The sequence below is a fragment of the Gossypium raimondii genome, chromosome 1 (assembly GCF_025698545.1).
Source record: "Gossypium raimondii isolate GPD5lz chromosome 1, ASM2569854v1, whole genome shotgun sequence".
Lineage (NCBI taxonomy): Eukaryota > Viridiplantae > Streptophyta > Magnoliopsida > Malvales > Malvaceae > Gossypium > Gossypium raimondii.
This window is the reverse complement of record NC_068565.1, coordinates 13,234,662-13,259,881: the sequence shown is the minus strand read 5'-3', so window position 1 is coordinate 13,259,881 and position 25,220 is coordinate 13,234,662. Positions and strand designations below refer to the sequence as shown.

The 25,220-nt window shown below is 31.9% G+C and overlaps 1 pseudogene; it reads left to right on the top strand.

Moving 5' to 3' along the window:
- The first annotated feature begins 4,266 nt into the window (after nt 1-4,266).
- On the top strand, nt 4,267-4,861 carry LOC105787221 (SKP1-like protein 1A; annotated as a pseudogene).
- The last annotated feature ends 20,359 nt before the right edge of the window (nt 4,862-25,220 follow it).

The following is a 25,220-nucleotide window of genomic DNA, read 5'->3' as shown; positions in this document are numbered from 1 at the left end:
GAATTTTACTAGGATTAAATTGTTCCAATTTTTCTGAGCAGTCAATTTGCTTAATATTGAACTTGGGAGGGACCAGAGTGGTGTTTTAAACACCCCTATACCATGCATAAGTTATTTCTTTTAGTCATTGTACTATAATTCAATCATTTTTAGTCCTTGTATTTTTTCGAATTATGAAATTTCAGTCATAACCAAACGATAGCCATTAAATTCATTAACATTTGTTATTTCTAATATTTTATGCGGCAAATATATTATCACATGTGTAATGGCATATTACCTTGCTATTTTCATATAATACTCATAAAAAATCACATCATTTTAGTTAATGAATTTATTGTCTACCATTTGAGCCGGACTAAAATTTCAAAATTCAAAATTATTGGGACTAAGGATGATCAAATATAGACTAAATATAACACCCCTAACTCGTCTTCGTCACCGGATTAAGATTATGGAGTATTACAGTACAATTAAAAACATTTAACTTCAATAGAAACAATCATTCAAATTAAATAATAACACTCAAAAACACATTTTATTTATATCATAAATACTCTTATGAGCCTTAAACCTAGTCTACAATGCCCTAAAAATAGCTTGAGAACATTCAGGTACTAATTTGAACTAAAACAAAAAGAATTGGAAAAATTGAAAAATTTTGGAAACAGGGTTCACACGGCCGTGTGACATAGTTCAGGCCATATGGCTTGAAAACATGGTCGTGTGGCCAACCGTGTACAACTTGAAGTATGGGACACACAATTGTGTCCAAGCCCGTGTGGATGTTCGAAATAGGCTCACAAAGTCATGTAGCAGGTTGTGTGCTAGAACGTGTATGCATTCGAAGTTAGATCACACGGCCGTGTCACCAGGCCATGTAACTCTTTGTGACTGTGTAGTTCATCCTGAACTTAAAATTAATAGGACACATGGCTATGTGAAGAGGTCGTGTGTGGCACATAGCCATGTGGCAGCCCGTGTCCCAAGCTGTGTGCATTCACTAAAACCTCTAACGTAAGCCTAAACAACAAGCATTTCTTGGACATCAAACCAAATCTTTTCCAATCATATTCACATGGTTAAAACACATTCAAACATACCAAAAACAAGCCAAAGTCATTCAACCTATGTGCTTAATCAATATGTCATCACTAGGTACCACAAATCAAACACCAAAACAATTCAAAAACAATTCTATAAGTCCAAACCTTAAACATACATCATACACACTAGTTAACCATTTCATTTACATTCCAATTCTACCTAAGTCACCTACTTCAAAGGCATAAATAGGTGGCCAAAGAAATATATTCACATAGACATTTACAATCTAAAATCAATGACATATATACTTATAAGTAGAGGTGTTCATGGGCCGGGCCGGGCCCAGAAAAAAATTTCGGCCCGGCCCGAAATATGGGCCTAGAATTTTGCCCAGGCCCGGCCCGGGAAAAAATTCATAAGCTCGGGCCCGGCCCGTTTTTTAAATAAATACTAAAAATTTATTTTAAAATTAAATTAAAAATTAAAAAAGTATTTTAAAAATATTTTAAAATTAAAAAATTAAAAAAAAGTATTTAAAAAAATTTAAAAAATTTTAAAATTAAAAAAATTAAAAAAAAGTATTTTAAAAGTATTTTAAAATTAAAAAATAAAAAAATAAAATATTTATTATTCGGGCGGTAGTGGGACCCGGCCAAAAAGTGGTGCCGAGGTCTGCCCGCTTTTTAATCGGGCCTCGTTTTTTGCCCAAGCCCATATTTCGGGCCTATATTTTTACCCAAACCCTCCCATATTTCGGGCGGGCCGTCGGGCCAGGCCGGGCCGCCCGGCCCATGAACACCTCTACTTATAAGTAAGCTAAGCATAAGCTCAAACCACATCACTTCGGCAAAATAGCATAAAAGCTCCTATTACATACCATTTATAACCATTAACCAAAATAACCAAAAACTACTAAAATGATGGATGGATAGTGTGATTGTATTCCGACAAGATTCTCAACCGATAGAGCTTTCCTATAAGCTACAAGAAGAGTAAACAACTAAGTAAGCTACTAGTGCTTAGTAAGCTCGTATAATTACAAACGTAAACTTACCTACTAGGCTCAACTATATAAACTTGATGCATAATTTTTATTATCATGCTCATGAACTTATAATATCCTATACACATCAAAAGTCCCAACAAGTTAGTGAGCTCAACAAGATACACACATAATCTTATCATAAACACATAATAATAACATACCAAATATATCTTTCATTCATCACAAATACCATTTTGCATAACACGTTCCATTCAAAGCATTAAACCATCATCTTCCATTTCAACATTCATGATCACATTACACTTCATATAATTTAACTCACATTTTAATTTATTAATACCTGTTGAAGCAAATGAAACAAATGACTTTATTATGGCATAAAACATTACAAGTACACGTATTTAAAATTCACTTCAACCTTCTATTCGCATAATAAACTTCAATCCATTAATATAATACTCATAAGTTCTTATTCACATACCAAACCTTAGAACATTGATATAATAATCATTCCATCGATATCCTTTTCAATTGTTTCATCGTTCTGAAGATGTCTTGATATCTTTCAACCAAGGTCTTATACAATTTCGTTGTGATGCCATAATATCTTTCAACTATGGTCTTGATCATTGAACAAAAAGGGGGAGTAATGAGTGAGTGGTATTCTTTTTTAGCAACAAGAACTACAAACTTAGGATTCCAATTCTCATCAATCTTGTGTGGTAATTCACTCGGTCCAATAATTTTGTACTTCTACTTTTACATGTTTTGGATCACATTAACAAGCTTGTACCTCATGCTTACTTTAATGGAGATTGTTTGATTAAAGGGGAGATACTTAGGGGAGAATATGTAATGCGATGATTTTTTTTTCCCTGTATATTTTTTTTACATTGTCAAAGAGGGAGATTGTTGACGCATTTGAAGGTAAGATGAATTCCGAGGCTGTTTTTGTGACTAAAATAGTGACCACAACTTCAGACACTATTTCATTGCGTTACTCGTCTATTTTTAGAATTGGAATATTTTAGAACAAAATCATTAGGCTATTTGTTTTGAAGATATTTGGACAAGTTAGAGCTCAAACCAAGAAGACCAATTGAGTTAAAATTGAAGTCTTGAAGATTGATTCTTGTGGTTCAAGTTTGGTTACTTGCAGAACAAGTAAAATCACTTCTATAGTTGAAGACTTTCAATTACACCAAGACTCTTATAGAATTATTATCCTATACTGATTTTTAGCTTTAGTTTATAGAAAAGTGATTAGATTATGACTCTTATGTAAGTAAAACTTAAGTAGTATATAAACTTAATTTTTGTCTAGGTTAAAGAGATATTGAGAGTAACCGAGAGATGAGTTTGAGAGAGCATAAATTTGTTCAAGTTAGGAATGTATATGTGTGCATTGTTTTTGTAAGCAATCAAGAGTCCCTTAAGTTGAAAAACTAAACTTTAGAAGGGAAGTTTAGTGTGAGAGTGATCTAGTCTTTGTACAATGGTAAGGTTGCTAAATCAGTGAAAGTTAGCTCAGTGTTAGGACTTAAATCATTGGTTGCATTGTAAGAAAGATAATTGATCATTCCTCGGGCAAGGCCCCGTAGACATAGTCTGAGGTCAAACTGCATACACAAGCTCAGTATTCATCTTTACGTTTTCGCACTTTTGATTTCGTGGTTGAAACAATGGCCAAAGTTCCAAATACTATTTTAGCCATAATTTCTATTTGCAATGCAAGTACCCCCACTTTCTACATACCTATTGGATATATGTTGTTATTAGTATTATTAGTTTCAAACCATATGATTCATTTGTTATTAAATGTTATTTGTAAATGAACACATATATTTTAAATATGTGATATCCACACACATACATGTATAATAAAATTACTAATTATTCATATTTCATTTACGAAAACAAAAAATTTGCCTTTAAAAGCTGAAGAGAAGAGTTTATTATTATATTATTTTGAAAATAAATATATATTTGTTGTTGTTATGAGTGTTTTCAAGAATTTGAAAATTCATAATTTCAAAAACATTTATATAAAAGCCGCAAAGCTCGGACCGCATTCCTAGTTCATGTGAAATAGATTTGAAGTTTAAATGGTATATTTCATGAATTGAAATTAATAATCTGTTAATTAAATTCGAGTGTATAGATCTGCATCACCTCTGAACTTTTTCTAACATTCTGAAATCTGGAATTTTTTTTTTTTTAAGTTCATTTCTGTAAATCTTGAAATGTGTATCTAGTTTTAATCTTGAGTGGACAATGTCAGTTACGGCGACGGAGACAAATAAAATCACCCTTCTAACGGCGGATGAAGAGGAATTCGTAGTGGATGAAGCCATAGCGATGGAGTTCGGCACGGTGAAGATGTACTACGAAGACAATCCAGACTCGTGCGATAAAGCCATTCCACTCCCTAACGTGAGATCCAAATACCTGGCAAAAGTGATCGAATACTACAAGTGGCATGTAGAGCATCGAGCGAAGAAAGCACCGAAACCTGTAAAAATCAAATTCTTACAGTACGAAGAGGAGGAAGACGAGGAAGCTAAGGCGTTCGATGAAGCGCTGTTCAATACGCTGGACAACGAGGGAATGAAACAGATGATAATCTGGATGCAAAAGATCTGCTTGAAATGCTGACGCAAGCAGTGGCGGATAGGATAAAAAAATAAGAGTGTGGAATATGTGAGGAAGTTTTTCGGGATCGAGAACGATTATACGCCGGAGGAAGAGGCTGAGCTTAGGAAGCAGAATGAATGGGCCTTCGAAGATTTGGATCCTGACGATGATTGATTTAGGAATGGGTTTTTACTCTTTTAACAAAATAATTACGATTATAAGCCATCATTTATGGTTTTTTGTTATTCTTCTTTTGGATAAAATAAAATCATTTATCTATTCGGCCTTGTGAGTGCCTAGAAAGAACGAACTAATTTTGGAGGACATACTAACCAAATTTAAAATTATCCTCCTCACAAGATTTTATCTCCTTTTAATAAGTTCTTCTTGATTCGGAATATAACAAGGGTGAGCAAAATCCGATTCAATTTGAAAAACTTGATAAAAAATTTAAATTTTGAATTAAATAATTCGAGTTAATCGAATTATTCGGATCAACTCGAATAAAAAATTAAATTTCTAATACTTACCCCTAATAATGAATGCATCTTGGAGGATGAGTACCACTTAGACTTCATTTTGCAAAGTATGTTCATTTATGTTTGAGGATGTTGGTTCGAATTTGTGAAGGCATATATGTTGATGGTAAAACTTTAAGGGACCTACCAATATTTAAAGAGGACAATCCCAAATTATACAATCACGACAAGACATAATGGGTTGGGTCAGGCTGTGACAATTTTGTATTTTAATATGATATGTTTTATTAAGAACTAGATTTAATATTCCGCATAATGGTAAGTTTAACTCTTAAAGTTTATCCCTTTTCTTACTTTGATTTTAATTCCTTTCTTCTTTCAAACACTTTGATCCTCAAGTTCTAAAATTTAGTTAAATAACTCTTTTATTTACGAAAAAAACTAGCTAATCTATTAAAATTTTTTAAGGTATAATGATAAATTCAGCCATTAATATTTATCTCTTTTTTCATTTTGGTCCTAATTCTTTTTTGTCATTTTGGCTCTCAACCTTCAAATTTTAAACAAATTGCTTTTATTTGGTTGGAAAAGTTTATTGAAATGTTAAAATTTTAATGAAAACGACTTGGTAGCCCACAAGGCAATTCGTGTGTGCTTTAAAAAAATTCAAAAAAGTTTATAAAAATTGGGTAAACGAAACTAGTAGTCACCCAACTATCAATGAATTTCTTTTTTGGTCACCTAACTATGAAAAGTTACAAAATGATCACTCAACTATTTGTAAATTCTTTTTTTAGCCACCAACTATGAAAAGTTACAAAATAGTTATCCAATTATTCAATTTTATCTTTTCTAGTCACCAACCCGCTAATGGTGGCAACTTTTAAAATTGGAATGATAGCAACTTTAACCTTCAATTTTGTCACATCCAGAAATTGGGCCTGGAAGTTTCGGTTTAGTAAATCGGGTTTAGTTTATTTGGGCCGAAATTAGTTCTCGATACCAAATGCTTCAGTGAGGTTTAGAAAATATTTTTCTAAAATATTTTTCTAACGGGTTTAAAAGAGAAATCAATTTTGAAAAGTGGTTTAGAGGACTAAATTGTAAAAAAGGAAAAATTAGAAGTATTCCTAAAGTTATTATACCTTTTTTTTAAAATCAACCTATTTTTCCTCGAATGAAGCACAGACACTCACGTACTCTCCTTCAAACTCCTACTATGACTTGAAAATCCTTCACTCACCCAAACACTTTGATAGCCTATAAAAGTAAAATCTTTCATTATAATTTTACTCATCTTTTAAACAATAAAAACTCTTTCAAAGTTTTCAAGAGCCTTCATCGATTTTCAAGTCTGTTTTTATCGGGTTTTTATAATAAGCGAACACCAGGTCACCATTCCCTAGTGCGAGGTAAGGTTATGTTCTGCTTAGTATTTCTGGCGAGATCTAGCTTTCTAAAAACATGTTTTAAACTCATTGAAACAATGTTCATGTTTTAACTAAAATTGAGGTCATCAATGGTGGAATCTGGATTTTTGAATTAATCTGCTATTTTAAAGAAATTCCCAACTTGTTCTGAAGAGTTTAGAAGTTGAGAACTGATAGCAAGATATAAGAACAAGTCAATCTAATAGGTTTGCCAAATTGGAAAAGTATAGGTTTAAACGAGCTAGGCTTATTTCTATGTTTTATTTTATTTTTAATGTGTTTAACATGTATGTGTTGTGTGGATTATGTAACACCCTAAACCCGGCCCAAACGTTATGGCCAGATCTAGCGATGTCACATGATAGGTGTTTGAAAACCGTGTCGACACGTTAAAACCATTTCCATTGAATTTCTTATCTTAATATCTTATTAGTTCCAAAATTATGCTGCTCATTTAATCGATAGTTTCAAAACGTTATTCATTTGCGGAAGCTTTTAAAACAGATTAAACAATCGTGCGTTTAGGAAAAATCATTTGTTTTTTTTGAAAACCGAGGTTTCCTACTACTAGCAGTTGTAATCCATAAGGTAAAGATAATTAAAACCCATAACCAAAGTTTGAAAGTCCAATTACAACCCAAAAACTTAGCCAGTAAAAATAGAATAGAAATAAAACCAACTATCGTAAATATGGGTTAAAAACCATGAAAGTCCAAAACCGTAGTCACCGCCAAGTCCTCCGCCCCACCGATCCGTCTAGATCTAGGGATTGCCTGTGCACATTTAAACAAAAGGGATGAGTTTATGAAAACTCAGTGTGTAATCCCATAGAAAACAAATAATAGCAAATCACAGTGCACAGTTAAAGCAGTCTTGGGCCTAAGCCTTTTTTCAGTATTAGTAACAGTTTAGGCCTTAGCCCATCTCAATACAGTATCAAATATGCAGTAGGGCTTTAGTCCATCAAAGTATTAATAGCAGTCATGCAATATTCAGTAACAAAGTCCTACCCAACCAGCCTCTACACACTGTCTCTGTCCAACCCTACACTCCATGTGGGGATCAAATCAACCCACCCATCCCTACACTCCAGGTAGTACCGAATGCGGCACAAAACAGTAATTTGCAGCTGAGCTGCCAGTATGTTAGGCTTAAGAGCCTTTCAGTACACTTCCTCCAAATATAATTAACCCAACCCCATGCAATGCAATATACAATTCATGATATGCTATCTCAGGACATCAGTACATATAACCAGTTCAGTATACAAGTATACTACCATCATGCTCAACACATATATAAATCAAACAGCCAGTTCGTACAATTAGGGGTCTAAGTGATGCTTATCGACCCTACAGTAGGTTCACAGTTGACTTGGGCGACCCGTGCAACCTTAGCAATCAATTCAATGAAAATGGGCTCACACGCCCATGTGGTTTGCCCGTGTGGGCCCACTCGGCCCAAATTGGCCTTGGCCACGTGGTCCATTTTTAATGTAACCCATGCTAGCTAAATATTCATATATGTTTTCACTATTTACTTATATGTTCCTTCAAAGTTGTCTACTTGAGTCATTGTTACTAAATCATTTATATCTTGAGCTATAGAATTCCAAATTAAGGTCTACTTGATGTCTTTGAAACTAGACTCAAATACCTTTCTACCATAAAATTTGTAGAATTTTTGGTTCAACCACAATAAAATCTTCAATCTTACCCCTGTTCTGCTGTCTGACAGCTTCGCATTTCTTTACTAAAAATTAATTATCTCTTATTACAAAAATTGGGTGATTTTAGCATTTGTTTCTATTGAAAATAGACTTATTAATAATTTAAAAGTATAAATTTTAACTCCTAATTGTTTTTCTCCAATTTTTGATGATTTTCCAAAGTCAGAACAAGGGAACCCAAATTCATTCTGACCTTGTCTCTCAAAACTTATTATATCTCAAGATTTACAATTCCATTACTTACACTGTTTCCTTTATGAGAAACTAGACTCAATAAGCTTTAATTCCATATTTTTTTCATCCTCTAATTAGATTTTAACAATTTATGGTGATTTTTCAAATTTAACCTACTGCTGCTATCTAAACAACAAGTAATTTTGGCTTTTCACCGAATCCCATTTCCTGCATTTCGGGTACACACCTGGTTTTGTTTGATGCTAAAACAGTCCCCGAGCACTCCAAAGCCTATAATTAAACAAATAACACTAATTTAATTTCACATAACGTGATCCTAAATCAAACTCGTATCGAGGTTTTAACCCATAAGTGACTAAACCTTACCTTCAAATGATGAACAGTAATTCCCACACAAACTAAGACTCTGATTGGTGATTACGAGCCCTTGAATCTTTCCCTAATTGGCATAAACAAAACACTTCAGAAGAAAGTTAACAAATAGAGACAAATCACTTATCTAAAACTTACCGAACGATCGCAGACAAACGTAGAGCGACACGAGGCAGAGTGGGAAAAGAAAAATCAAGAAGATAAAGGGTGAAAGAGAGAAAAAATTCGGCAGCAATGAAGAGAAAAACGACAAGAGGGTGGAGGGATTTTAGGGAAAGTAAAAAAAATGAACAAAATATTTGATAACCACCGATCCCTTATTTCTCTCCATCAAACTCCCCACTAAATCCACTACTTAGATTTTTAGTCCATCTCAAACTCTCCTGGACGCACGAGCAAAAATAATGCCCATGCCAAGATTCGAACACAGAACCTCCTTCACACCAACACTCCACTTATCCACCAAACCAGCAAGCCCATTCTGTTAATTATTTGCCAACTTTTACTTAAAAGCCTACTAACCAAAGATATTATTCATAAAAATACCAAAATTTACCCAAGTCTTGGCTTGAACTTGGGACCTCCCAAACACAATCAGAACACATAACCACTAAAACAAACAAATATTTTGTGTCACACATTCACAATACTCAAAATTAAAATTTTGGGGCATTACAGATTATATGTGTGAAGTTGTGAACCCAACAGAGCCATCAACAAGCAAAGTAAAGGGCATGGAGAAGCTTGTATACAATTTTACGAACCCGACATGTGAGTGTATTGGGGTCGTCATTAGTATGTGTGAACCATAGTTTTATGGTGAGTTCGCCAAGTGTAAGTTATATGTGTTTGCGATAAGTGTGAATATGAATGGATTATGATATGTGAAAGCATGATTTGTGCATTGCGAGCTATATATGGCACGTGATTGAGTAAGTATGATATGAACTGCTTATACATGTATATTTGACTTTGTGATCTTTGAAACCTTTGGATATCATTGGCATGCCATAGGATTTGTGAGTACTCACCTATATGCTTTGTGATTTGGGTATTGAGGCCCTGAGGATATATGGGGTGTGAATGGAGAGTGTTTACTTTATACGACACTTATGGGATATATAAGGTGTGTTTGGAGAGTGTTTAATTTTATGCTACACTTATGGAGAAATAAATGAATCTTTGAGTTTCGGGGTGTGATGGAGATCTTCTTATCCAATGTGTGGTTTTTAAGTCCACTTTTATGTTTCAAGTCATCAAAGAAATATTTATACGCAAACTATTTATATGCAAACCCTTATATGTATGAGAGATAAATGTATGAATGTAATGGTGAATTCATTGTGTGACTTATGTTTTGTATATGCTATATGGTTCTTGAGAACATTCACGAAACTCGTGAGAGCTCACACACTCTTTACTAAAGACTGCAGACAGTTAGATCACACGGTGTGTAGCGACGAAACAAGTGGTCCAAGCGAGACATAAACACTGAATAAGTGGTACAAATGAACTCTTAACTTAAAGGCAATATGGGATTCTACTTGGGGTTAGAGATATCTTTCTATCTGTTGGCTTCGTTGGTTGTTTTAAGACTTAGTTATTTATGTTTTTCAAGCTTGCAAACCAATAAAACAATATATATACCTAATTGTTAAGTATGTTAATTCCTTGTTAGTATGAATATAATTCGAAGCCATGTTTGATGTTTTCTTAATTTAAGAGTTCATGTTTAAGTATTTAATTTCTAATCAGAGGGTTTACCATAAGTTAGAGCCTAAGATAATAAAAAATGATTAATTTATATAAAGTTCGCAAAAATTGCTACGAAGTGACAAAGTTGTCAAACTGTGCAATACATGAACCCTAACATTTAACGAATTGCTACTTGCGAGCCCTTAATAATTTACGATATGCAGAATAGAAGAGACCCTACGAAACGAGTTTGCAGAATCTAAATGTAAAAGGGTCTTTCGTTAGACCTACCCTATTTAAAGAGACTTATTCCGCAAAAACTTAGAAATCATGAGCTATGTAAGTTGCGAGCCCTAAAATTAAGTTACTGTGCGTTAGCAGTCTTCTGCATGTTTACATGCTTGCATGAGTTCTCTTTTTGTTTACATGACATGCTGTTGTGACATGTGAACCAAGGCCTGTGTAAGTTAAGTATTGTGAGTTTGCATTTTTCTTATTTCATTCACATGGTATGTAACAACCCATCAGACGAAGTCTCTATATCTAGTTACTATTCATAGTGCTATGGTACTTAGCGTAGTCTCTAAGTAAGAAATGTATAAATTTTAACTAAGTGTAAGAATCTTATGGATGCGCCATTTGACGAATTTTGTGTCCTAGCATGGTCTAAGCCATGGCGAACTCTTCTATTAAGTATATGCCATCTCAGATATTTAGGCAAATGAGGCTAGTTATAGTTAATAGATTTGTTTATTATTTTTATTAAGGCAATTAGTTAGCCTACTGAGAACTAGTTAGAATGGAACTAAGTTACTGTACTTAATAAGACCTAAATGATGATAAGCACACTTAATCACAGGAACCAAAGCTGTTAGTGGAATAAAATGGTCTTTCCACTAAACCTTGTCTTTGTGATTAGGTATAAAAGGATAATAGTAACTTCACAAGTAATCTTTACATTTTCTTACTTTCATCTTCTTCTTGATTTTCTCTGCTCTCTCTGAAACTTAAAGTCCAAAAACCTATCTAAAAGTTGTGTTCGCTGTACTCAGCCAACTCCTTCATTGTTTCCTTTCAAGTTTCCTAGTAAATACCGATGAACCTAGGTTATGGTCATAGTTATTTACGTGTTTTTAGCTCTGCATGTTTAGGTGTTAGATCATTATGTAAAGAAAGAAACTTTAGGATTCTAGGCTAAATGTAATGTTTCTTGCATGCATGTTTGGATTCAGTGGTGTAGGGATCTGATAAGTTTAAATTATTTATATTTTAGCTCAAGATACTCTTAAAATTCCAAGTGACAGGGCAAAGGTCCTACTATCTAGACTTTGTTGTATTTTTCTGGTGAGTTCCTTCTTACTTCCATGTGTGGGGCATTCATGTTTATGTTTCGTTAAGGTAAGTACTTACACTGCAATAAGGTGCAATGTGTATATGAAGAATAGGTCTTCAAAGTTGTCAGACTGAGTCTATTATGTCAATGTCGAAGTGTAAGGGTTATTTTTCATGTTTAAGCCACTACATTTTGTTTCTAACAAAAAGGATATGGATTGAATCATGGAAATTATATAAAAAAGATATATTCATGGTGTTGCCTTTAATGGATTGTACATTGAACTAGAAGATTGCGATACATGAAAAATGGTAGTGTAGCCTTTAGTAGGGCAAATGTATATTGCAAACCAGATTGGCAGAACACGAAAAAATGGAACACCAATGAAGTGAATAATATGAATCTGATTATGGATCTGGGTACGTGGATAGCATGAAAAAGGATGGTTTGTATGGTCATATGGGCGTATTGTAGATGCCAAAGGTAAAGGAAATTGGCGTATAGTCTGTCTGTGCATGGTACTCACCGTCCGGAGAACTGTAATTGCAACAGCCCAGTTTAGACCCTAGTCGGACAGTGGTTTTGGGACCACAAATTCGAGTTAAAAAATATTTTAATATTATTTTCCATGCTTTTAGTATGTGAATTGACATGTGTGAAATTTTCGTGATTTAATTTATCCGTTTGTGTGTTTAATTAGTAAAAAGGGCTAAATTGCATAAAAAAATAAAAGTGACATTCTCATTGTTACAGTGTTAATTTTTTATGATTTGATTTATGGGAAGTCCTTAAAGGGTTATTATACCATTATAAGGTTAGTGGACATTTACATCCATGAGTTAGGTGACTTATATTATCATTTTTAGTAAGGTTACAATAGTAAATAAATTGTAATTAAATAAAATAAAACATAATATGGCCATGCAAATAACCTTATTTTGTCAAAACTTGAGAAAGAAAAGAGAACTTTGGAGCTTTGTATTTTCGGCACTTTGAAGATTAAAATTAGGTATGTTCTTTGTTTGATTTTCGATAATATTTACGTTTTTGAGATCGTTGCTTTGTTTATTACCTAGCTCATGTTTTAATTTTTGGAATTAATGATGATTTTGAGAAGTGTCATTGTTGATAATATGATGAAATTTTTGTTTGATGATGACAAATAAATCTTTGATGTTTGATTATCATGTTTAATTAAGTAATTTTTTATAAAAATCCAAATTAGGGATTTGTTTGTAAAATTTGAAAATTTAGGGGCTTGAATGTGAAATAAAAGAAATATATGGATTGCATGGGCCTTAGGAAGATTTGGCTAAGGTATGGTGTTGATGAATTTTGTGTATTTTGTGTTTTGTGAAATAGGGACTAAATTGAGAAAATATGAAATGTTAGGGGCTAAAATGCAAAATTCCCAAATTATGTACTTTTGAAAGAATTTGTGTGAATATGTTATTAAACAAGTCAAATTTGTATTAAATTAGATCAAGAAAAGAAGAAACCGAATTTGGATTGGGGGAAATCAAAAGTTGTCGAATAGTCGTCTTGATCAGTTCGTCTTCGTCCGAGGTAAGTTCGTAAGTAAATTATTGAAGTTAAATTTACTGTATTTATTTTATGTATAGCCGAATCTAAATGTGTATGTGTACCCTATTATGCCGAATTGTATTTGACAAATGATGATTAATTATGAGTTTTAATTGGTTGATTTACGACATCCGAAAGTCATACGAACTACAGAAATGCTGAAATGTGACATCGTGTAAGACCACGTCTAGGATGTTGGCTTCGATTTGAGATTTATGTGTAAGACCATGTCTGAGACATTGGGGTCGTATATGATTACGTGTAAGACTCTGTCTGGGACAGTGGCATCGTTGTTTGATTACATGTAAGACCACGTCTGCGACATTGGCATTGTACGAGCTTTTTGAGCCGATCGAGTATCATTTCTCTGAATCTGAAAGATATAAGGGGAAATCCTATGGTAAAATCGAATGTGAGTTTGAGTTAAATAATTCAGGTATGTTAAGTTATACGAAATTGAAAGTAAAGGTATGTAGTATATATAACATGAAAAGATGAATTAACCGTACAAAAATGATTTTATATGTATGTGTACATGAATAGTAGAATTCAGCCTACTGGTGTAATTTTATGAGTTCTTTGAAAATTATGTGATTACAACTTACTAAGCTATTTAAGCTTATTGTGTGCTTGTTCATTTATTGTTTTATAGATTTTGGAATCTTGTTACAAGTTCGGGAGTCGTCAAGGAAGTCCGTCACACTATCGATCTCTATCTCTGTATTTTGAAATTTTGAAATTTTGAACATATGGCATGTATAGGCTAGTGTTCGTCTTGTTTAGTCATAAAGTGTGTATATATAATTAGCCATGCGAAAATGACTTAATCTTGATATTAATACTTATGTGTTCGGTTATGGTATTAGTATATTATGAAAATATATTTCATGGTATTTATATATGTGTGGTATTTGATTATATAAATTTGTTATAATGTTTAAGCTTGTGCATTATGGCGAATATGAACCTATTATGAAAGTAGGTTATTGGTATATATATATGTATGAGATGTTAAAATAATTTTTGAATGGTGGATAATTGTATAATTTAGCTTAGTAATATAGTAATGATAGATATGTAATGGATGATCATGCATATATTATATAGGTTTGGCAAAAAAAGTGAATTTTAGGTATAGTTCATGATGAAAATGACATGATTTATTTTTGGAGGATTAATTGTGATGATCGAATATGTGGTTAAGGGATTGGCTATGTGTACGAAATTTTAAGCATGTGATTTAGGTGTACTTAAAGTATTAGATATATATTCGAAATGGTTCAAAATAGCATGGTCTCTTGCATAAAATTGTATTGAGAAAATGTATGATTTGGTATTATAATTTGAGGTATAATTATCTTGGAAATAGTCTGGGAGTTAGTATATAATGTGTATGCAAATTGAATATTTAGTAGTGAAAATAAATGTATAAACTAGTAATGTAATCAGTTATGGTTGGTTTACTATGAATAGGTTGTGAGGGTATGATATGTTTCAATATGATTGATTGAAATTTGCTCAAAATATTGTGGATATATGTGCATAACCTCATGATGAGTGAAGTGGTAAATTTGGCCTTATTGTAATGGTTATATATATGGTATGGCTTGATTATGGAATTTGTAAATGAAGTATACTATGATTTGTAGTACGTGTTATAATTTGGTTTATATTATTTGAGTAAATTGAGTGTAATACTATGATGATTAAAATTTCATACTGGTCCACTTATTGAGGTTGTTTAGGCCGAATATGTTGGGTCTATATGCTGTGTGATATTGCATAGTAGTATAATCTGTATGGTATAAGTTTTATAAATAAAAGCAAATGAGATGAATTTAGGAGTTTTAAGCTCTAAAATTTGAATGGGATAACTGTATTGATGTGGTTAATTTACGAAACATGAATTGTAATAAATGCCTGTTATGAGCTATAATATGTTCGGTAATACCTCGTAACCCTAATCCGGCGACGAATACGGGTTAAGGGTGTTACAGTAATACTGTGTTTGAAACTTTGACTGGCTATGTCGTGAAATACCATTATCTATGTGAGATAACTCATTAAGTTCTTTTGAACTTACCTAGTTTCCTTTCCTTCTCAATCTTGCTATTGAATAAAGGACATTTGTAACACTCCTAACCCGTATCCATGCTGAAATAGGGTTAAGGAGTATTACCATAAACTTTTAACTTAAAACATTCAATTACAATCATTTATAAAAGACATCATATTCCATTCAAACACATGCATAACGTCCCTTTTTCGAGCCTTTGAGGCCTTAGAAACACTTTAGAGATGATTCGAGACTAAATCAAAAACATTTAGAACTTCATGGCAAAAGATAGAAAAATTTCATACTACAGGGGTCACACTGCTGAGACATATGTCCGTGTCTCAGGCCGTATGGGTATTCGAAGTAGGGACACACGACCGTATCCCAACCCATGTCTGTGCCTGTGTAACTCTCTGACTTAGGTCACACGGCCAAGCAACACGCCCATGTGCCAGGCCGTGTAACTCTCGAAATACAACTTATAAATACTTACAGGGGACACAAGGCCGTGTTGCGTGACTGTGTGTCACACATGGTTGAGACACACGCTCGTGTCTTAGGCCGTGTGGATGAGAAATAGGCCAATTTCAAGCCATTTTATTCACCCTAAACATGCTCACACATACAAACCATTTGTACCTATTTCAAACATTCAAAAATGTACCTAAAACATGCATGATGTAGTTAAATCAAAATGGGATCTATCCATACAACCAATATGTCTTAAAGGCACCTCAAACACAACAATCAAATTTGACTAAACATTTGCTAAATTTAGCCTTAAATCAATCAACCAATTGAACAACTTATATACTAAATTTACCATAATGTTCACATATAATTTTTGTACTCATAACCACTAATATGACCATTCACACAACTCAATCAATACCTTAGTAACTTAGCCATATGCCAACCACAACCAAAGCTACCAAAACTAGCCATTTAACAACTCAATGCACTATCTTATTCCATACCAAACCAACATTTCATAGCATACCTTTATATTCATCATTTCAACTACCATCATTTAAGTACTTAGATACCAAACTAACAACCATTAAAGTTCCTTACATACATGTCAACATAACAGATATTTCATCACTTAAAATAGCATATTTACAAGTCAAACATAATGGCTAATTTCATCAAACAAAGACACATATACATGCCATTATAACCATGATTCAAAATCATGAAAATCTACGGATATAGCCGATGGATAGTGTGATGGATCTCCAACTAGCTTCCAACCCGATTGAGCTTCCGATAATCTGTAAAGTAAAGGAGAATAACTACATAAGCAATGAATGCTTAGTAAGTTCGTATAAACTTTAAGCATAATATTCCATTTCAATAATAAACTTTATAGAATAAACATAAATCTATGCCAATGTCATAAGATTCATAAATCGATATGATCATTAACTCACAAATGAGTAAGTTCACTAATGTCGTATATATTTATCATTCATATCATGATAGGATTTTATGGGACTGAATAGATAATCATCAACCTTTTTATAAGATTATACACTTTTCAATTTACTCTCTTTTCATTCTGTTCCCAATGCTTATCATAAGACTAAGCAACATTATCAATTCCCGACTTAGTGTATTTATCCATGTTATAGGTATATTCATCCATAGCATACGTCAATTTCCACATATAATACATCATTCAAACTCATTACTTCATTTTTCCTCAAATTTCATTTCAACTATGAATTTACCATTTCATTACCTTTTTTCACCGATTTCATATGCATAACACACAAGTTATAAGCATAACATCAACCATGACTACAAGCTAGTGCATTTAAATAGGGGTGAGCAAAATTCGATTCGACTCGAAAAAATCAAAAAAAAAATCGAATTTCGAGTTAAACGAATCGAGTTATTCGAGTTAATCGAGTTATTCGAATCAATTCGAATTTTTTTTTCGAATTTCGAGTTCGAATCGAGTTGAGTTTTCAATTGAATAACTCGAATAATTGAATAATTCAATATCAAACTATAATATTTTACGCTTTTACCCTAAACTCCCAAACTTTTTACTTTTCCTCAAAACTTTTACTCCTTCCCACTTTTCCCCAAAACTTTTACTCCCTCCTCCCAACCCCAATCTACCCAAAATACATTTCCCACCAAAATTTTACTCTTCCATTCATTTTTTTTCAAAATTTTACTCTCAAAAACCCTCAAAACTTTTTATTTTCCCCCAAAATTTTTACTCCCTCCCACTTTTCACCTAAAACTTTTATTCTCTTCCCATCCCACCTCCCATCTACCCCAAACCCTCCCCCCTCCAATTTTTTTAATATTTTCCTCCAAAATTTTACTCCCCTATTTACTTTCCCTCAAACTTTTATTCCCCAAAACTTTTTATTTTCCCCCTAAACTTTTACTTCTCACCCTTTACTCTCAAATAAAAAATCAAAATTATCCAAAAAAAATCACTAAACATAAATAGTAATAATTTTATTTATATATACTATTTATATTATTAAATTAAATTTCACATTTTATATTATTTATATTATTGAATTGTTTAGTCATATTGAATATTTATATTAAAATTGAATTCTTAATTATGCCATAAAATATTCGTGTTAAAATTTTATATTGGTATCAATTTCAAATTTTATTTTTAAAATAAATTTTATTAAAAATCATATTTTTATATTTAATATATTTTAATTCCAAAATACATAGTGACAAGAATCCAAGATAATTGAAACAACTAAGCAAACAAATAAGCTAACCAAGATATAAAAATTAATAAATAAATTATGAGGTGATGAAAGTTAATAAAAAATTGATTAAGGTAGACAAATTTTATTACGATGGGTGACAATGGTTACAAGGACCCAAAATTATTTTTTAAAATTTAACTCGAACAAATATATTCGATTCGATTCGATTCGAATTCCATCTCACTCGACTCGATTCGAGAAAACTTCAAATAAAGTTAGGATGATAAAATGAGATTCGAAAACTCGATTAACTCGAAAATTTTCGATTCGATTCGATTCGATTCGATCGAATGCTCACCCCTGCATTTAAACATAGCTCTTTTTGAATCAACCACATAATCAACCATTGCATAAGAAATTACATACTTGGATTTATTCCACCTTTTCACGGACATAAGCACGTTAGCAATTGAGCACTTACCGTTTCAATGTATTTCATTAAGATTAAACATGATATAATTCAATCACCAACTTGGCACAAGCCTAAGCACCAACAACAACACATGTTAGCATAATTGAATATAATTCATGTAAACTTAACATAAATAACCATTATACTTGAGCATGATCTAATTGGATTTATCATCCTTCATAACATATCATGTTTTTCATGTACCACCATTTCAATAAATTTCATACACACATGCCTTGGTTCATATTAAACACTTACCATAACCACAAGCTAATGATTAAACACATAACTTAGCGATATCATCACATGGTAAGATATAGTACATAAACATAGCATCTCTTAAATCATACCTTTCATATTCATGAATATTCATACTTTAATCATTGGTACATCATACATTTCCATATTTGTCATAGTGAAGTCAATCGGAACCCTTACCGGAGCTTACACAAAGTGTGTTAAACGATGGTCGAGGCCATCCCTTTTCTATAATTGATGAATACTGTGAAGACGATTGAAACCCTGGTACACGTTTCCTTTGTGCCATAGTCCAACTATGGTCTTACATATGCATTATCATGGCTCTGCCATGGTCTTACATTCGTAGTGCCATAACACATTTATGGTCTTATCATCAGAATGCCATAACCCAACTATGGTCTTACATATAAACACTGTCATGGTCCAACCATGGTCTTACGTCCATAGTGCCAAAACCCAGATATGATCTTATCATTTGAATGCCATAGCCCAGCTATGGTCTTACATATAAACACTGCCATGGTCCAACCATGGTCTTACATTTGAATAATTGTCATAGCCTCGCTATGGTCTTACGTGCGAATGCAACCTGTCTTCATTAATATCAGAAATTATCATTTTCATAACTTTTTACAATTCCTATTCTATCAACAAATCAATTTAATATTAGTAATTTTATATCATTTAAACTTTAATATTCATAAACACTTAGAAATATAATTGAGTTCATATTAATTAAATTACAAAACTAATTTGCAGCAATGGCTCCAAGTTTCTCAATCAATGATCAACGTAATATCAATTCATTATTTTTGTTTTCAATTACACACATCAATATAATCTAATATTATGCAATTAGATTCATATATTTCACTTAAATATAAACTAAAATTAAACCGAACGAACTTACTTGGCTAAATTGTAGAAATGACAAAGTACATGGGGCATTTTGGTAGTTTTCCATTCTCCTCTATTTTCCACTCAATCTTGATCTAAATTAATAATTTCATTCAATCTATTAATTTAGACAGTAAAATAATATATTTTATGCAATTTAGTCACTCTTGACATTTTTACAAAATTTCCCCTAACATTTTACGTTTCTTCAATTTAGTTCTTGGGCCTAAAACATGCAAATTAACCATTTTTAATGCCAATTCACATCAGTCGAATATTCATGGCACACAAAATATACCATATTTATAATAATTGCACATCAAATCCTTGTATTTTTACTCTTTCAATAATTTAGTCCCTAATCGATAAATTCATCAAAATTACTTAATAAAATACTTATAAATAACAACTAATACTTCAAATTCATCATTTAATAACTAAAATCACATAGATTAATCAATGACAACATTCAATATCTTTAACAGTTTCAAAATCAAAGGTACGGCCTAACTGGACCTAGTTGCAATGATCTCAAAAACATAAAAATTAAAAGAAACAGGTGAAAAACGGACTCACATGCACCAATTGAAGCTTGGCCAAAGCTTGGAGCTTATCCCCCTTTTTGTTTTGACTAACAATGGTGAAGAAGATGAATGAATCATCTTTTAATTTCTTTTTACTATTTTATTAACATTATAACATAATATAATGCTTTTATAAATTAATAAACATTAGTTTTTTTAACTAAATAACCCCACTAACCGTCCAACACCTTTTAAAAATGGTATATTTACTATAATGGGCTTATTTGCCCGGGCCCAAGACAAATAAAATCCAAAAAATATATAAATTAAAAGTCCAAATTACAAAACAAAAGAGCAAGCCCAAGACCAATATGGCCCAAAATAACCAAAAAACCCTAGCCCACAACACATAAACAAAATTTTCAGAAAAAAAAACCCTAGTTGCAGTCGCGCCGCTGCTATCGTGCCACATAAAAAAAAACACAAATCTTTTACCTTGATCGTCGTCACTTCTCCCTCCATTCTGGAAGACCGATGAACCCTTGGGGGTTCGCCGAATGGTCGCGACAAAAGTGGGTAGAAACGAGGGGTTCTTTTGTTTCTTTTTGAATTTTGAAGGCTTTTTTGGGCACTTCAAACCCAGATTTGTGTTCTACTTGAAAAAAGGGACAAAAACAGGGTCTTGGCATTTTTCGACCGCTGTGGACAGCAGAGCCATCATCAGTGACCTGCGGCAGTGGTTCGCCAGAGCTATGGCCAGCCAAAAGGGATTTTGAGAAAAAAAAAGAGTTTTTTTTTAAGTTTTTTTTTTTACAGTAAAGGGCTGAAATGATTTTTTTTTAAAAATATTTAACTTATATAACCATAGTGAAACGGCGTTGTTTCACTCAACCCCCCAAACACCTAAGATGGTGTCATTTTGGGTGGCCAACCCGAAACCCAACCCGCAAGCGGATAGGATCCGCTTGTTTTCAACAGAAATGGGCTATTTGCTGCTTCAATCCTTCCGCCTTTTTTACACTTTTCAATCTAGCCCTATCCACGTTTTATATATTTAAAATATTTCCGCATAATTTTATTTTCGTTTCATTTCGGTCCATTACGAAACAGCGCACTCTAAGGACTGGAAATAATTTCCCATTTAGTCCTCGCCCCTTTGCGCGCGTTTTATTTAGGCCCTAATTTTCTTTTTCTTTTTAGATTTGGCCATTCAATTTTATTTCATTTTTAATTCGGTCCCTTGACTTGCCAAAGGAAACGGCACGCATAAGGACAAGGGATATTTTCCCTTTCAGTCCCCATTCTTTTTAGCGCATTGTATTTTGATCCTTGTTAGCCTATTTTTTATTTACAATTGTACCCTTTAATTTCACTTAAATTTCAATTAAATCATTTATTTATTTAATTTCGCCTTGTACTAATTTTTTTATTATTTTATTATTTGTTTATTTACCTATTTATTATTATTGCCTTGTTTTTATTTAAAATTCATATTATCCATATTTGTTTTATATATTCATTTATTTATTATTCTTTACTTTTTAAATATCTAAATTTATCTTATTTATATCAGCTTTATCTATTTATCTATTTACTTATTATTCTATTACCTTTTAAATACTTAAATTGAATGTTATTTATATGTGTTTTATCTGTTTATTTGTTTGTTTTTCTTTTACTTTTTAAACGTTTAAATTTGATGTTATTTATTATTTATTTTATTTATTTATTTATTTATTTATTATTCTTTCACTTCTTTTTATACTATTTATACTCCATTTTCATTAAGCACTTTCATTTTGATTTTTTTTTTGAGCTTCTTTATTTATTTTGTTGTTAATGCCACAAACTAATTTTCTTATTATTGCTATGTTCATATTATTATTACCATACCATTTATCCATTTATTTTTATTTATCATTCTAATATAATTGCTACCCATATAATCATTTTAAACTACCTCATTATCGTTATGTCATACATTAGGCTTAAGTACCTATTCATTTGTATATTATACCCGAATAAGCTAAAATGCCCGTCTCTATAAGCATCATGTTCGTTTTTTGCACGATGAATTAGAAGGAAATTTTTAAAGCGAAACGACGTTCATTATTTTTGGAATTAGAAAAGTCGTGCTCCAATTTACGGAATATGTCTTTTTCTAAAATCGAGTTAATTAAATATATTTTAAAATAAATTTTTAGCGTTTATTCTCGTTTTCGGGAATTTAAGGCATTGTATCCTAACTTACGGGACACAATCCTTCCTTCTCGATTAACTTGAAATAACCCTTTCTTATGAAATTGATTTAGTTAAGCAATGTTTTAATAAGGGATCGTATTTTGAACTCTCTTCAAATTCTCAATTCATGACATTAAGACGCTAAGTAATCAATTAGGTACCAATTTTGGGCGTTACGAGAGTACTAACTCTTCCTCGTGCGTAATCGACTCCCGAACTCATTTCCTGAATTTTGTAGAAAAAAAATCTTTGTTTTAGTAAATCAAACTATTTATTAAAACAATCAATTTACAAGGTGACCCAATCACACCTCATGAAAAAGAATTGGTGGCGACTCCCATTTTTCATTTTTTTTAAAATAAAAGTCGATTTAAAAAAAAAAGGCTTCGACATTTACCATTCAAGTCCACTTACCTTTTTAATAAACCATTTAATCACTCTAATCAAATATTGATCACATTTTACACTTTTTACAATTTAGTCTTTTTTACTTAATTAACCATCGAAACATTAAAATTTTTCAACGAAACTTTAATACAACCTTAATGACACTCCATAAATATTTATAAAAATATTTAAGGATCAGTTTATAGAAACGAGGTTCCGATACCTCATTTTCTAAAACCACTTGACCTTAAGGTCTTATCACTTGAACTTAATAAATCGCTTATATAACATAAATTATCAAATGGAAAACCTTTTTAAAATCATATTTAACTCGTAAATATTAAATAACAATATTTACAAATTTACTCGTTGAATTTGATGACCCTTAAACTACTGTTTCCGACACGATTGAAAAACGGGTTGTTACAACATTTTATTAGACTACGCTAAAGGACACATGTTGCTATGAGACTCCTGTAATTTTGTATTGTACATAACATGAAGGGTGTGATGTGAAGAGGTTTATTTTGAGAAGAAATCAGTATAACAAACATTTACTTATCGAGATGTCTTTTTTGAAAATCTATTGTAACTGGAATGATTTGAAAATGATATTTCTGGTTCAATGAAGGTGATTTATTATATTCAGAATGCTACATGGTTATTTCCGAAATTTTTATATAGTTTTGAAAACAACTCAAACCATAAGTTTTGTTAATTACATGCCACAATAGGTTTTATGAGTAGTAACACGATATATTTGGATCCTTCATAAGGGTTAAGTTTGGCGTGTTGCACGATATGCTGGTGTGTTGGACGTTCGGTCGGAGATGGAACGGAGAGTCACTCTGGTGACTAATGTGACATTCCGGATTTAGGTCGAACCGTCCTAGCTGAGTATGGGGTGTTACAAATTTAGTCTTGATTCTAAAAAATTTTAACCATCAATATTTATGCATCGTGGGTCTTTTTTTCAGTTTTTCTTTTCTTTTTGACATTAAGTGTTAACTTTTAAAAAGAATGAGAAAAGATGAAAACTATTATCTTAAATTTTTCGGTGTTGCTGTTTTTTTATATTTTCAGTCAAGTTTAAATAAGTAATTTTTTTTGGCTTTTTAGGTGAAAGGGCCACAAAGAAAAGCAAAACTACAAAAAATACCAAATTACGATGTGCAAATGTTTAGGGTTAAATTTTTTTAGAATTAAGACTAAATTGACACAATATATAAATATTGAGAATTAAAATTGTTGTCACGCCAATTTTAAAACCTACCACCATTAGCTTAGTGGTGGCAAAAAAAAGCAACAACAACATTGAATAGTTGGGTGATTGTTTTGTAAGTTTTCATAGTTGAATGACTAAAAAATAAATTCACTAATAGTTAGGTGACTATTAGTGTAGTTTACCCAAAAAAATTAATAAAAAGTTCATACTTTTTTTTTTTAAAATCGTCCACATTGACAATGAAGTATACAGGGAATGCCACACAGACTACCATGTCAATGTCCTTAAAATTTTAACAGTTCAATCAATTTTTCCGCCTAAAGAAAAGTAATTTGACTAAACTTTAAAGGTTGAGGACCTAAGTGATCAAAAAAATTAGGGCCAGAGTAAAAAAGGTAAATATTAGAGGCTAAATTTATCATTATGTCAAGTTTTAATGACATTAACATGACATCTTACATGGTAGTTCATATTACTTCATAGAAAAAATTAAAAATACAATTTTGTTTTCATTAAAATCAAGTAAATTATTCATATCAAGATGAAGTACATATGATTTGTCATGTGAGTTATCACATTAGCATCCTCAAAATTAATAGTTTAGTTAGCTTTTACATAAAAAATAATAATTTGACTAAAATTTAAAGGTTAAGTATCAAAGTGATAAGAAAATAATCAAGACCAAAGTGACAAAAAACGTTAGGAGGCTAAATTCTATATAAAGAAAAACTAAAACAAATTGAAGCTTAAAATGCTTTCTAATCTATACTATATATAAAATGGATGATCGAGTTAGTGTCACAAGTCAACTCGATACCAATTCAGCTATGAAATTACTAAAATAACCTTACTTTAAAGTGTAATTAATATTATTATAACAGTATTTTTATCTTTTCGTACTTTTATATAATCTTCAAATAAAACAGTTGGAAAACATTATTTGAGAACTGAACATGA